This window comes from Hyposmocoma kahamanoa, unplaced genomic scaffold (genome assembly GCF_003589595.1).
Source record: "Hyposmocoma kahamanoa isolate Upper Pololo Valley unplaced genomic scaffold, ASM358959v1 181, whole genome shotgun sequence".
NCBI classification, from domain to species: Eukaryota; Metazoa; Arthropoda; class Insecta; order Lepidoptera; family Cosmopterigidae; genus Hyposmocoma; species Hyposmocoma kahamanoa.
Genome location: NW_020653712.1, coordinates 704862 through 721030, shown reverse-complemented (window position 1 = coordinate 721030; position 16169 = coordinate 704862). Strand labels below are relative to the sequence as shown.

The 16169-nt window shown below is 36.6% G+C and overlaps 1 protein-coding gene across 1 annotated transcript in view; it reads left to right on the top strand.

Annotated features, from left to right (window-relative positions):
- Nucleotides 1-16169, top strand: part of LOC113226054 — a 143326-nt gene that overhangs the window by 7255 nt on the left and 119902 nt on the right. The gene's annotated exons all lie outside the window — the stretch shown is intronic.

Sequence of the window (16169 nt, the reverse complement as noted above, 5' to 3'; positions counted from 1 at the left end):
CTATAAGAACGATTATGTAACAACATGTTTCGCAATAAACGTTATTATTATTATTATTATCAAAAATGTACCTATTTTATTTTTAACCGACTTCAAAAAAGGTGGAGGTTGTTACTTCGACTGGTTTTTATTTTGTCTGTATGCTACGTAACTACCTTGATGACTACACTGTTCATTTTCAACAACAGTGGTGCAAGATTAGGTGATTTTTTCGCCGTATAGGCTACTTCGAGGGGTCGTGCGGCGACTAAAAAAGTGATTAGCGACTCAGCGATAATTAGGCTATTGAAATAGGAAAAGGTGATTTTAGGCTACTTAATAAAAAGTCTGGGGAATTACAAACTTGATTGGGGATTTTGTGGGGAATGGAGTTGTAAAACAACTCATTTTGGAGGTTTGAGTAGTTCTACGTATGGGGAATTGAGGAATTTTGTGGCTTGGGCGAATATCGGCTACTTAACACACATAAATTGGCGAGTTAACTTCGCAAAATTCTGGCAACACTGTTCATCAAATAGCAACCGACTAAATGTCAATTTCTTATCCCTATTTAAATAATAGAGTTGCAATGAGTATTCGTTTACTATTGTATAGTAAATGAATATGGGTTGCGACCGCAGAAATCTAAATAGTGGTTGCAACCCTAATTTTTATAGTTCATTTAATAAAAAAAACCCGTGGTTTTGAGCCTGCCACCTGTCCAGCATAGTCCACCATTGGGTTCGAATCCGGGGTACCCCGTACTCGTACCCCAAGTTTCTGGGAATTTTTGGGCAGATGAGATGAATAAATCCTATATCTAGATTAACTCTACATTTGTCTAGCCCATGGGTTCCCACACTTTTTGACCTACCGCCCACTTAGGAAAAAAAAATCAACGCCCTACAAAAAATCATTGAAAACTACATATATACATATGTATATATCTGAGTTTCCGGAATTAATAAGAAAAAGTTCTATAAATGATAAGAAATTAATTTATTGTTTCTCAAAATATTCTCCGTTAGCGTTAATGCACTTTTTCATACGAATGAAACCAATTTTGAAAACATTTATGCCACTCTTCGACAGCCTCTTCAGGTGATGAAAATCGTTGACCGCGTAACTGGTTCTTTATTATTGGAAAAAAATAAAACTCATTAGGTGCCAGATCAGGACTGCACGCGGGATTCAAAAGTTTCATTTAAAAGTCAACGTTGTTCACATTTAAAAATTCATTTGTCTGTCTGGCCGTTTGAGAACTGGCATTATCGTGGTGCAAGGTGATACGGCGTTTACGGTTATTTTTATGAAGTTTGTCAATAACTTCCGGCAAACAAATAGTCATGTACCAATCACTATGTACGGTAATGATTCTCCAAAGCAACAGTAGCCACGTATCCAGTTTTATTAAAAAAAGAAGCAATCATCCGCTTAGAGGCACTTTGCACGCGCGCCACTTTGGTTGGTTTCGGCTCATCTCGAAAGACCCATACGCTCGATTGCTGCTTTATTATGGGATCGTAACTATAAATCCATGTTTTGTCACTTATACTATATCCCACACCAAATTTGAAGCCCCTTCGTTGAAACTGGTAAGCATGGCATTGCACCAAGTGACGCGATCCGTTTTTTGAGCCTCAGTCAAATTGTGTGGGATCCACTGAGAGTACAGCTTTTTCACACCCAAATGTTTGTGTAGTATTGATTGTACTTGACTCATGCGTATGCCTAATGATGCCTGAATGTCATGGTATATCACATGCCTGTCTGTTTTGGTCATACGGCGTACAGCATCGATGTTTTTGTTGTTCACAGCAGTGGACGGGTGACCATCATGAAATTCGTCACTGAGATTCACACGACCGCGTTTGTATTTTGCAAACCTGCTATAAGTACTCGTCTTGCATGGTGCTTCATCGCCAAAAGCAGTTTGTTTGAGGGAAGCTCGGCTGAGCTGTTAAATTACACTTAAAATCGTAGGAAATCAGACTACGAAAATTTTCACGGGTTAAATTCATGGTGACGTAGACAAACTATTTCTAAATTGACGCCACAATGTAAAAACAAGTGACAGTCAGATGAAACAAATTGTATTCTACAGCCAAAGAGTTCTATTTTCAAATGTTATAATTACTTTTTGAATATTGTTTATGTAAGTAAGGATTCGCTCTAGAACTTTTGGAGGGAAAAGTGTCGTTTTTATTTTGACTTTCAATTATTTTGTGAAATCTAGTTTAAAGTGGAATATGATAGTGCTATTGTGCCTTAATCGACGACTAAAACGCGAAATTATACGATTCTCGAACTAAAATACCCGCATCGGCCCGTTTTAAGGAATCCCGAGTCAATCCAAGCACGCCGCCTCAAATTGCCTATCCTCTTTGTGGCGGCCATATTTACAGAAACATAAATAAACTTCATGTTTAGCCTGATGGCTTTGCCAAAGCCTTAATAAATTTAAAAAAAATTGTTTATGTATATACACCATTGACTTACAATTATATGGACGTCGGGTCCGCGCTAAAAAGTGTCCGCACTTGTAAGGCGCTAAAATCGTATACAGAGCGCGACGCTCCGCTTTAGTCTTCATTTGTTCTACTGACAGCGCGATACTGCGATCACATTACAATTTAAATTTCGAATAGGTTGACTTGGGACATTTTTTTCGTGGTTTTTGTATTAGACCCGTCGTCCATTTATTTGTAAGTCAATGATATACACACATATTTCGAGCCGCTTCGCGTTTTTGTCGTAAAGGGCTAGAATATAAAAATAGTGTTATCATCGTAGAAAAAGTTTTCCCCGGTTTTGCAAAATCAAATTCCCAATAAGGACTTATGGAAAAGACGCTTAGTATACTAGTTTCAAAATTGTAAACCTAATAGTTTTTGATCAATCAAACGCTGTTTAAGCTTAGGGCACTTAATACGGAAAATGCGTGGTGGCTCGAATTATGTGTCCCGAAGTGTATTAACTTAACACACTTGACGAGTAATGTGCGGCATTGGCTCTTGCAAGCTGCTGTTCGAGAATTTAAATATTTTGACTTTACCTTCCATGTATAATTATGAAGTTTGTAATTTTGTTAAACAGCATCTAAAATTATTTAAAAAAGCAATAGAAATTAATCCACGCACGAAAGGAAACCCAGACAGATTTGTTGTTGAATATGTACCCAAAACTACACTTTACTTAAAAATTTCTAATAGACTACCAATTGAAATAAAAATCTGACAGTTAAAAAATGACAACTGAACTGTATAAATACCTAGTTAAAAAGGATATTATAGTGTAAATGACTACATAGAAGATAAAATTTTGCATGCTTTTGTATAATGGCTGAATTGATGACCTCAGATGTAATAACTACTATCCCGTAATAACCTATTCAATGCAAATAAACCTCATTTGAATTAATTTCATTTCACTAAAACATTACAAAAAAATATATTATATATTTGTAGTGTAGTTTATATATGTATATAGATAATTCAGTTGTTTTTTCGATGCGGTAACATCCCCTGGTTAGCATCAACGCCCCCAATTGCTTTCGAGGCTCTACCCTCTGGACTCTTCAGCGCCCAACTGGGCGGTAAAGAAGAATTTGGGGAAATATAGTCTAGCTCATACGTCATGCGAAACCAATGATAGAATATTTTTTTTAAAACTAAACGACTTATCAAGAAATAAATGTTATTATGATATTAATGAATTGAATTGACCAAAAGTGAATTCCGTTGCTATTGTATATAGCATTCTCTAGTTTGAGACTTTCATAGTTTCTCATACATAAGAAAGTTTTTTTAAGTCTGTAATTTAATTAAAACGGCGCGTATTTTGCACAACTTTGCTTCTAGATTTTATATAATGACTACCAACCTGATAAGTTTAATGAAGAAACCAGTTTACACTGGTTATATCCATGTTTGAAAATTAAAATGACAAGCTCCAGTGACTTTTTTATCGTAACAAGTGACGGGTGGAACGAGTCGTGCGTCTGGTGGAAAGCAACACGCTGGTTAAAGCCACTCAGAGCTTTAAATGACCCTAAGACATAAGTTAACAAGTCCCATGTGCCTGTAATTTCACCAGCACCCTTACCCTTCCAAATCGGAACGCAGCAATGCTGACATTACTGCTTGGCGGCAGAAATAGATAATGTGGCAGTACTTCCCTGAACGAACTCTTTCACAAGGAGCTCTACTGCTACTAAAGGTACCACCTTTATGCTGTTGCCAAGCAGTAACGTGAGCATTAATTACAGCGTTCTGGCTATTTACTATACTAACACATTACATTACTACTATGAAATGGACTATATAACTTATTATATATTATAATTATAACTTATTTATAAAAAACCTACCCCAAAAATTCGTGGAACTAGACATTAGATTAGATATACATGTAACACGACAAGAACGACTTCGCAAAGGTGGTGAAGAAGAGGAAGCCCACCAGCCGTAACCTGTGTGGCACAGACAAGATCGAACTTTTTGCTCCGTTCGGCAACACCGACGACGCTGCTGTACCTGTCGCGACTACATTACTCCACGAAGTCTGAGGAGATAGTGGAGTACATCAGACATAAAGCCAAATATACCCTAAGGGTCGAGCGGTTGGAGTCCCGGCACAACTTAGATTTTAATTCGTTTGTGGTGACCGAACATCTGTCGGCTTGAAATAAATGTCTAAATAAATAAATAATTAGACAACGTAATACTAAGTACGTAATACGTAAGTAACTAAAGCACCTGTGTTATTTCAAATTGGAAACAACAACGGTACCACAAACACCCAGACTCGAGACAACATAGAAAAGTTAGTTTTCTACATTGAACCGGCCGGGGATTGAACCAGAGATGGTGATCTATGGTGGTGACTAGACCACGGAGATCGTCAATTGGAATTACATCTATTTGCAAAGTTTTATTGAAATCGGTTACCGGTAAGTGCGGGAAACCGGATTCATCTTCTAGTTTGCCACCCATTAGAGGTGGAATATTGTCTTCGAATTTCAATGGGACCAATACTGAGGTACCCTCTTTCTAACAAAAAAAACCTTCAAAATCAGTTCACAAATACCGCACGAGTAGTCGCCTAACATACATAAAACGAACAGTTGAATTGAGAACCTCCTTCTTTTTTAAATCGGTTAAAAATAATAAACTACGATGGACCTTAATGTCTTTTACCGTATTGTGATTTTTAGCACTCTGAAGCAACGTTTGTAAAAACCTCTATACATTGCAAAATATGGACTTGACATTGACTTACAATTATATGGACGTCGGGACCGCGCTAAAAAGTGTCCGAACTTATAGGGCGTTAAAATCGTATACAGAGCGTCATTCACGCTTTAGTCTTCGTTTGTTCGACTGACAGCGAAGCAAGCAAAATTAAATAGTACTGCGATGACATTACAATTTAAATTCAACGTTTTAGCTTTTTCATATTGCTTTACATGTCACTACGTTTAAAAAGGTTGACTTGGGTCATTTTTTTGGTGGTTTTTGTATTAGACCCGTCGTCCATTTATTTGTAAGTCAATAGGACTTGACGTCATTTGCCTATCACTTATATATTTATTCATTTCTGAAAATACGTAAAAATAAATTACTTAAACTTAAATTACTGTTTACGCTAGTTAATTACCAGGAATGTATTTGTTTACCATAATTTACTTGGAAAATGAGGAAAGAATTTACTAATGGTTTATTTTTAACGCCATTAATGATTATTTACTCATTGGTAGGATGAAGTTGTGATGGTTTATTCCCAGTAGTTGCATGTACTCAGTTCTATGTGGAACAATTGTGACAATGATTCCATGTTCCATGTAATTTTAAACTATTTTTACTTTGAAAGCCTAGTTGAGAGTTTTGCATCTTATTTTTATTTTATTTATTTCAGGCAACTAGGACCCATAGATACATACCTTACAGACTAACATACATATAATATAACAATAATATAATAAAACAATAACAGAAATATTAAATAAATACCTTAAATACAATATAACATGATAATATACATATAACACTATTTATTTACACGTATGTACTTCGACGTGTGACGCAACGTGGGTGTCCGGTAGCCGTCCTCGGAAACGCCGGTACATGACACCCTTCGGCCAAAAGTCTTCTCTCATGAAGGTCGACAGGTGTTGAGTTGGTACTCGCACCACAAATGAATTAAAATTCACATTGTGGCGCGACTCCAACCGCTCGACCCGCAGGTTTGCGTTGGCCTTCACTCGCATGTACTCCACAATATCCGCAGACTTGGTGGAGTAATGAAGACGCGACACGTATAACAACGTCGTCGGTACCGCTGGACGCAATAAATGATTCGGGCCAGTCAGGGCGGTGCCACTAAGGTTTCGGCTGGTGTTCTTCTTTTTCTTTTCCACCTTCCGAAAGCCGTTCTCGTCGCACTGATCAACTCGTCTCGGTGGTACTGACGACGCAGCGATCTTATGTAGGAAGACATGGGTTAGATATCCAAGATAGGCTAGACCAATCGAGAGAGAATTGTATGATTCTGTTCCGCCTTTGTCTTTCCATCATCGGAAGACTAGACGTAGGCTGGGGTTCCACCCCTATGTTGTGGATATTCCCAGGTTTCGCACAAAGCGTTTCGCGTCTACATTTATATAGCAAACGGCTATGGAGGACGGCAATTTCCTGCCTACAAACTTGTCCCCTGAACGGTATGACGGTACGGTATGCATGCCCCATCGTCGACCTCTTAGTAACTATCCATCAGATATTTGGCTCACTTTAGTAGCAGAAGAGCTCCTTGTGAAAGAGTTCGTCAAGGGAAATACTGCTATCGCCTGTTTCTACCGCCAAGCAGTAACGTGTGCATGACTAAGTTCCGATTCAGAAGGGTAAAGCCCAGACCACATAGAGGCGGTACAGCGGGAAAAGCGGTTCGGGTGTGGACCTAAAGCATAGTTCGCGGTGGAATAGCGGTCTGAAGGCGGCCAGAGTGACACCAAAAGCGGCCATTCTCGACCCAGATCTTAAGAAATAAACCACATCGCTGTCGTATAATAAACATGAGCATTTTCTGCTTTTATTAGCGTTTCGGTAGCAACCCAAAAAAATAATCTTCTAACACATGGTAATTTACAAAATATTTAATAAATAACGTTATATGATACGTACATAAATATATGCATGTATAAGTATATCTAAATAAACTTATACTTACTGATAAATATAGACACGTTGCAGACTAGGACCGTGTTAGAAGACCGTGTTTATGCAATCCGGTTTTGAAAATAGGTATTTACTTAGAATGTCGAATTTCAAATGGGAGATCGTTTCAATTTCAACGTTTCAACAATTTTGCAGCCTTAAAAAAATAAAATGTATTACATTTTGTTTGAAATACACTCATGAAAAGTGTTTATGGATCATGCACGTTTTTGCTAATTACTGAAAATGGTTTTTTAATGAATGTTTTTAACATAAATGGACTTCCTTTTGGTCAATTTCACTTTCAAATTCAAGTTATATATATATAACGTTGCAAGTAGATACGTAAAAAAAGTAAGAAAATTTCTAAACAGAAAATTTCATCGAGGGCCGTGTCCTGGGGCACCGTGCCCAGAAGGCTGGCAACATTTCCCCTTTGAATTGCTAAACTTATTCTATGGCGGAAATAACTGCCAGGATTGTGGTCACCGGAGGCGTTCTACGAGGCGATCCGAGTTATAAAATGGACTAGGAATAATCTATAGGTGTTAAAAAAAAATAATAAAAAAACTGAATTTTTTGTAAATTGACAAAAACGTGCTTGATCCTTAGACACGATTAATGTGTGGACATATTGTGTCGAGATCTTAGGTTGAAAAAGTTGTAACCTACTAATGTGCTGTGACAGAATCACGGCAATAAAGTAGGATACGTAAACAAAAATTTATTCGATAGTTTGAAAGAAAAGAAAGGCTGTAACAAGAAAAGGTGATAAAAAGGTGGTATGACGATGTAAGAGGTCACATCGTCACAAAGTTTTCGGGATTGTTACATTAATAGGAAATTAAACTATGTTTTTGTTTGTGTTTGGATTCAAATCGCGTAACCAACGTTTCGGGCCTCTACTCGAATATTAATGCAAACCACCCTATATGTCTGCCGCCAAGCTGTAATACCTATAAGCATTATTGCGTTTCGGTTTTGAAGGGTAAGGGTGCTGGTCAAATGACAGGCGCAATGGCAGTGCCCCTCAGATCTTTGCGATTTAAAGCTCTGAGTGGCACTGCAACTGTTATGGACAGGCGTGTCATTTACCATCAGGCTCACGACTTTTCGTCATGTCATTAAGTATCATAAAAAGAAACCACATTCAAAACTTGTTTCTAACTTTGATATTTAAAAACTATTATTGTAAATGATAATTTTTAATAAATATCTATAAACAATCGACAATTACCAGACTTTCTCACTCGTTCTTCTCAAGGGAATCTGCCTTGTGAATGAGTATATAGTAGAATGGAATGAGTGTCATTTGCTTTTCTATGATCATTGACTTACAAATAAATGGACGACGGGTCTAATACAAAAACCACGAAAAAAATGTCCCAAGTCAACTTATTTAAACGTAGTGACATGTAAAGGAATATGAAAAAGCTAAACCGTTGAATTTAAATTGTAATGTCATCGCAGTACTGTCTAATATTGCTTGTTTCGCTGTCAGTCGAATAAACGAAGACTAAAGCGTGAATGACGCTCTGTATACGATTTTAACGTCCTATAAGTTCGGACACTTTTTAGCGCGGACCCGACGTCCATATAATTGTAAGTCAATGTCTATGATAGAAATATTTTTGAATTAAAATTTCGTATTCTACATAGTGTTATTAATTAGTACGACATAAATATTTTGAACCGACTTCAAAAAAAGACCCAATTCGACTTTTTTTGTATGTATGTTGAAGAGTAATAAGTACCAGACCCACGGCTCCGACTACATATTTCAACCTTTTGGAGTCGAACCTCTTGGTCCGTGGGGTCCCGGTGTCGTTCATCTGTAGAAAATTTTATCCAAAAAATTAATAGACAGTCTAGGAAACCCAAGGGCCTCGCCCAACGTATTAGCATAGCAATACAAACAGGGAAACGTTGCCAGCATCTTGGGCATTTTGCCGCGGGAACCCAATTTTAGTCATAGTTTAATTCTAGTCTCAGATACCAGTATTTATGTTTCTTGTTATGGGTAATTTTCCGGTTAGTTTTCTCTATCTAATTTCGGTAATTTTCAGTATATTTAAGGACATTATTGTGAAATATTAAATGATAATTCATGATAATATTCGATAGAATATTTAAATAATAAAAACTGCCACAAAAATTAGACAGAGAAAACTAACCTGAAAATCACCCACATAGGCTCATTTGGCCCTTTCTTTTCCTCTTTTTACAATTATTGACCTTTTAAGAATAATCATAACCCTATCCATTTTAATAATCAAGGTACATAGAATGATGAGGTTGGAGCCCGCTCGTAAATAAAAAATGTACCTGTGTCAGAGGACTCCTTTTATTATTTTTGAGTTTAATACCTGAAATATATTAAATATTATTTGAAAGTTAAACTATATTTTAGATATTTGGAGAGACTTAAATTATATGGCACGCAGAGGTCTCATGTGCGATTCCTGGGCCGGGAGAAATATTTGTATGGCTTAACATTTATTTCTCTCGTGACTTTGAGTGCAATTTGTGGATGTCTTATGTGTGCGTCTATGGCACCCGCGACACAGGGTTTCCCTAGTTGAGTGTGTGCGTTACATAATTTGTTAAAAAATGTGTGTGTGTGCGTGCGTATGCGCATGCCTCGAATACCACTTCAATCGTTGTATAAATCAGGAAGCACAAGATATAGGTGATGTATTTAATATTTATAAACACATTTTATCAGACAAGATAAATATAGATCTTTATTATCAGAATTATCGTAAAAGATACTACGAAAAGCACGCATAGACCTAAATGTGAGAAAAACATATGTTTATTACGCATTTCATATTTTACGCAGCGTTCAGAATGTACTCAGAGAGTTCGTACGGCGTTGATTGCCGCTATTTACTTTTACATTTGTAAAATACTATAGGAAACAGACATGGTGGTGGTAGGAATTTACAATACCTAGTGATGAGACGAACGAGCCGTGCGACTTGTGGTAAGCGACACGCCTGTAACAGTTGCAGTGCCACTCAGAGCTTTAAATACAGCTAATGCTTACATTAAAGGAGCTCTACCGCTACTAAAATATTGAATATCAACGGGAATCTTGTTATAGAAGCGTATACATTACCCCTTAAATGAATTTGTGACTTTGTGAAGACGATATCATGATATTTAGTATAGGTATAAAAGTTGCATTAAGTAACGTAGTTGACATGGAACATTAGACGATAAAAAGCCGTTAAAAATACACACAAAACAATGATCGACTGTAGCGGATAAAACCGTGGCGTGATTCGATGACCATGTCTATCAGTCAAATAATTGAAAAGGCCTCACTCTCAATGACGTATAATCCATTCATGATAACGAATTCATCGTATTTAACATTGACGCATGGATCACGCCACTGTTTAGGTTTAACTGGCTATTCTTATCAGATACCCATTCTTTCTCACTTAAAAGTCTGTTACGTAAATCAATGTATACGAAACGACAGTCCCATATCTTCTGTTATTTTTTTACGATGGTGCTTTCCATACTCAAATTTTTGGTTATACGAGAAATGCACTATTAACCGTGCAAAGCAATTTTGTACAGCGACCTTATAAATCAGATGACCTCAGATCAGCCTGAAACAGACTTAATCCCGTTCTCAAAAGTATTAGGTAACAAAAATCCGTGGTATAGTATACTGCGTCCAACTATATATTTATCTTTTCACAGCTCTTAGTGATGTCCTAACGTGTTTCCGATTCGATTTTTTATAACAATCGATTTTGTTTATAAAGAAGTTTTAATCGTGAATGTGAGTGGGTTCCAAAAAGAAGATATTGTCTGATTGGGATCGTGATGTTGGGTTTGACAATTTGTGTACTCAATAATTAAAAATTAATGTTAATGGGGATTTAAGTGACGATTCCCGTTCATGTGGAGAAGAATTCAATGATTCATTGGAATAAACATTACCAATTTATTACAATTATTTGTAATTTATTTCATTCCAATATCATTCATTATACAGGTACGGAAATTTATCAACTTTCATAATCTTCGTTACATAATTATGTTTGCTCGATAAAAATCAGAGCTAAAATGCACGTCGCTTCAGTGAAATTAAAAAATTAAAGAGTCCAGGAAGTATTGCATTTTTTTGTCTATGGTTAATAGTTACGCAACTTCGGCGGCATGCATATTATTATGACAAAAGTTAAGTAAATGGTTTTTTAAAATTATATAATAGACACACGCCTGGCCACAATCTCACCTGATGTTAAGCGACGATATTACCGACGATGGGACGCGTTTGCCTAAAAAATGCCTATTCACTCTAGCCTTGAATAAACCCAAATTGTACTTTTCGGGAAATACAAATACGCATCAGAAAGGAGGAAGCAAAGCGCTTAGTGCGAATAGGTGGAATGTCAACGCCATAAGAATGGAGTGCTCCGGACCTTCTAATCGACCGAAGGAGGAACGGTGAGGGCGGAACCAAATTGAAAAGTTCCTGCGCACACTTCCGAAATGTATCCGATAGAAAACCGACAAGCAAAGTTGGACGGAGTATAGTGACCCGTTTAGCTTTTGGAGGTAGTCTCGACCTATGCTGTTTCAATTAAATATTGTAATGATAATTATATTCAAATGTTTATTTCAAATTTCAAATTCAAATTCAAATTCTTTATTGCGTATCATGTTATACAAATGTAGTTGTTAAAAATAAAGGTTGTGATGAACCAACACATGAACCCTGCAAGGGCACTGCAATCTTAAAATTATGTTAATTTATTAACAAGCAAATAATTTTATAACATTGATCCTTATAAAATTGAAATAAAATTGAAATTACAAAATAATTAAATACAATAAAATTTGGCAAATTTGACAAATTAAATAAGTTATAAAATTAAAATTAAATTAGGTATACGAAAAATGATTAAATTTTGTCAAATAATAAACTTTAAATAAAAATTGAAAAAAAAAAGGATCACAATCGTCAACACAGATAAAATAATAATCTACATTAATTATTTAAATATTCCTGAAGCGAATAGAAACATTTTTTAATGAGATACTCTTTTAACTTTTTTTTAAATTTGATTACATTTCTTTCTTCCTTAATATTATTGGGTAAATTATTATAAATTTTCACCAACATTGCTAAAGGGTCACTTCGAAACATTTCAATTTTACATATGGGCTTGGCAAGCTGTATTTTTGGTCTTAAGTTTTGTGGGCGGGAGTGGTATGGAAAGAGACTTGGGTGCTTTCTAACAAAATCACAAGCCGCATAAATATAAAGGGAAGGAAGAGTTAATATTTCATACTCTGAGAAGTATGGTTTACAGCTATCTGTTACTTTTATATTAGCAAGCACCCTTATGCACCTCTTTTGTGACCGGAAGAGCTTCGTTACATCTGTACTGGAACCCCACAACACTATTCCATATGTCAGCCAGGCGTGTGCATAGGCAAAATAAACGCTCATAGCTGATTTTAAGTCTGTTAATTTTTTTAGTTCGCGTAATGCATAAGAAAATCTTGACATCTTCATGGCAACTTTATTTATGTTACAAAGAGCAACCCCTAGAGTATCTTTCTCATTCTTCTCAAGGGAATCTGCCTTACGAATGAGCTTTTGAGTTTACCCAATATGACGATTTCAAATATATATTGTATATATATATAATAATGCTTACTTATGAAATAAAGATTAATTTCATTTTGATATTTTACTATCTTCATTATATTCATATATTTTTAGTGAAAATACTTCATCCATCCCACTGCTCGACGCGGATCTTCCTCTGAGGCGATGGTTGAGACCACGTATTACGGACGGCCGTACGCGCCTGGCCGGTCAGAGCTAGAGTTCAGAGGAGAATGAATAATTCAGGAGCTCTGATTGGCCGAGCGGCGTAGCGACCCATTGGTAAGACCGGTACGACGTGGGAGACACCGTACTGGTATAAATATAAGCGATAATTGTCATCACTTTAATCACCATCAATCACTCTCACTTGTTACAATTTCTTGTTTTATAGTCCACTTCAGATTAAAGGAAGTTTCATTGATATCGAAGAAAGATTAAAGCAGGGCAGTTCAGTTTGGCTGACTCCAATACCACGGAAGAAAAAAACAATGGAAGGGCCTGAAGCCTGGATTACTATGAGAATCGATGTCGTCAAAACTCACACATTCTTATTTGAAACACTACAAAATCTTAATATTAATTGGTCGTAGTTTCAAATTTAAAAAGAAATAACAAATTCTGGATTGTTAATATAATTTAAACTTTACCCTGTTGGTATATCGTTGAAAGTTCAATATCATTAATCCCTACAACGTTTTGATATTATAATGAAATTTCAATTAATGTTATGTCATGTAGCGGTTAATTGCAGGACGACGAACTGGAGTTATTAATTTAATTCTCCAAAAAAGAAGCGACCGTATTGCAGGAGTATAAGCTGTATTTTCGTTTCTAGTAAAAAAAAAATTTTTCGATAAGCAGAAAATTGAATATGTATTAAAGTAAGACTTTCCGATGATATAAAATATATATGGAATATCAAATTGCATCGAGTATATAATCAAAAATAGAGATAAAATGTCATTTAACTTGGCTGACAACTATTTCACCGAATAATTTCGGCGACAACTGCGCTCCGATTGGCCAGCCCGCATCCAAAACCACCGAATGGAACAGCCCCCCATAGTTAGAGATGTTATCTTCTCGACGTACACACAGGCCAGTTGTTGGCGCTGTACTATTTCAGCTTTCTAATATGTGATTTCATAAGATAAAAGTGATGATACAAGGGCCCATTTGCCTGATACGTTGCCAGGAATGGATGGCTCTTATTTAGTCTCTATTTCTGGTTATATACTTGATGTGTCATTGTAATACGAACTTAAAAGTGCCAGTCTGTAATCGAACGCTCTACTTACTGAACATTTTTATTTGTAATTCGATATACATATAAACATACTATCTAGTGGTTTCGTGGAAGTTGTCTTCTGTAGTAATCCATATGCTTAGTAAGCATTATTGAGTTCATAATAGGCAATGTATATTTAAATAGAAAACCACCGTGAGACCTTGTGGAAGAGAAGTTTAATTTCGTCCAGAGAAGTATTCCACTCTACTTATTTCTGCTGCCAAGCAGTAGTGTCATCATTATTGCGTTCCGATTTTGAAGGATGCTTGTGAAATTATAAGCACATGGGACTTGTCAAGTTATGTCTCGGGGTGAAGGACGCAGTGGCAGTGCCCCTCAGATCTTTGCGATTCAAAGCTCTGAGTGGCACTGCAACTGTTCTGGACAGGCGTGTAGCTTACCATCAGGCGCATGACTTGTTCGTCCCTTCACTTGATATTATGAAAATAACTAAAGTAATGAATAACTCACGTTTCGAGTTCTTAGGTTTTCGCGATTGTTACACATAGGAAATGAAACTATTTTTCCGGATTTAAATCGCGTGTATTTGTTTTTTCAAACAAACCGACGTTTCGGGCCCTTTACAGGTCCCACGGTTTACTGAGGTGGTACAGTCTTCAACCAGTTATGTCTAATATTGATGCAAACCACCCGATTTTTTCATCATAGTTACAATAGTTATTAATTAAATACCTTATTTTTAATTTTACAAAGAAAACATCCCAATTTACGCTACATTAAGTTTTACAAATTATTTTATTGAATGAATATATATTAAGTTCAATTTATTATTAATTATTAATATAAATTAGAATAAACTAAAACATATTAATTAGTCCTGGTCTGTTTGGGATTTTTCATTAGAGGAAATACTGGATCCCAAACTGGTGGTACGGAGAAACCATATAATAACTCACGTTTTTAAGTCGAATTTTTGCTCGGCGTGTTTCGTACCAATGCGTGGTTCTTAATTATGAGATTCCGCGGCAGTGACTCGACTTCAACTGCGCGCCAAAGCGCAAAGAGAACAGAATCTCTCAATGGCTTTAATTGATTCCGCAGAACAGCGAAAGTGTTGAATTAATCAATTTGGAAAAAATATATAGTAAAATTGACGATATACACTAATTACTTTAGTCTGTTTTATTCATAAAATTTTAAATAGTTATGTAGTTGTTGTCGATAGTATTATCGATAGATTGTGAATAAAGACCAAATTTTGCCCAAAATTCCTGAATTGTGAATGTTACGACGTCCTAATGATTGCTATCCTTTTTTTTTTTTTTTTTTGACGGGGGGGAAATCTTTATGGATACCCCTGAGCCCAGGGAGACTCAGGGGTTATGTGGGGACTCTCCTTCCAGACTGGAGGGCCTACCCCACTAAAACCCCCCCGGGTTTCCCTCTCGCCGGTTGAGTCGGCGCCGTGGGATCAGTGAGCATTCACCACGACGCCGCCCGGCCGCCCTAGCTTACGCCAGGGCTCCCGCGCCAACGGAGGGGCGAGTCGGTTGTCCTCCGACCCGCCCCCCAGACGAGTGAGGCCGTGCAATGCAGGCTCCGGAGTCCCTGTCCAGAGCCCGCTGGTCTCACTAGGGGATCAGGCGAGCAGCGAACTGCCTTCGCCTTCTCCCCGTACGTCTGCGCCGGAGCGGGTGCGCGTCCGCCGCACAAAGTGTTGAATTAATCAATTTGGAAAAAAATATATAGTAAAATTGACGATATGCACTAATTACTTTAGTCTGTTTTATTCATAAAATTTTAAATAGTTATGTAGTTGTTGTCGATAGTATTATCGATAGATTGTGAATAAAGATCAAATTTTGCCCAAAATTCCTGAATTGTGAATGTTACGACGTCCTAATGATTACTATCCTACTATATATGCCTTCTTTATTCTTATTTTGATGATGATCAGAAAAAAACACAAAGTCACCTCAAAATTTTTTTTTTTAAGAAAACCTCTGTATTTAGTAAGAACTTTACATACACCAATGATTTTTATATTATACGTGTTATATTTAGTTCATATGTCATATATGTACAT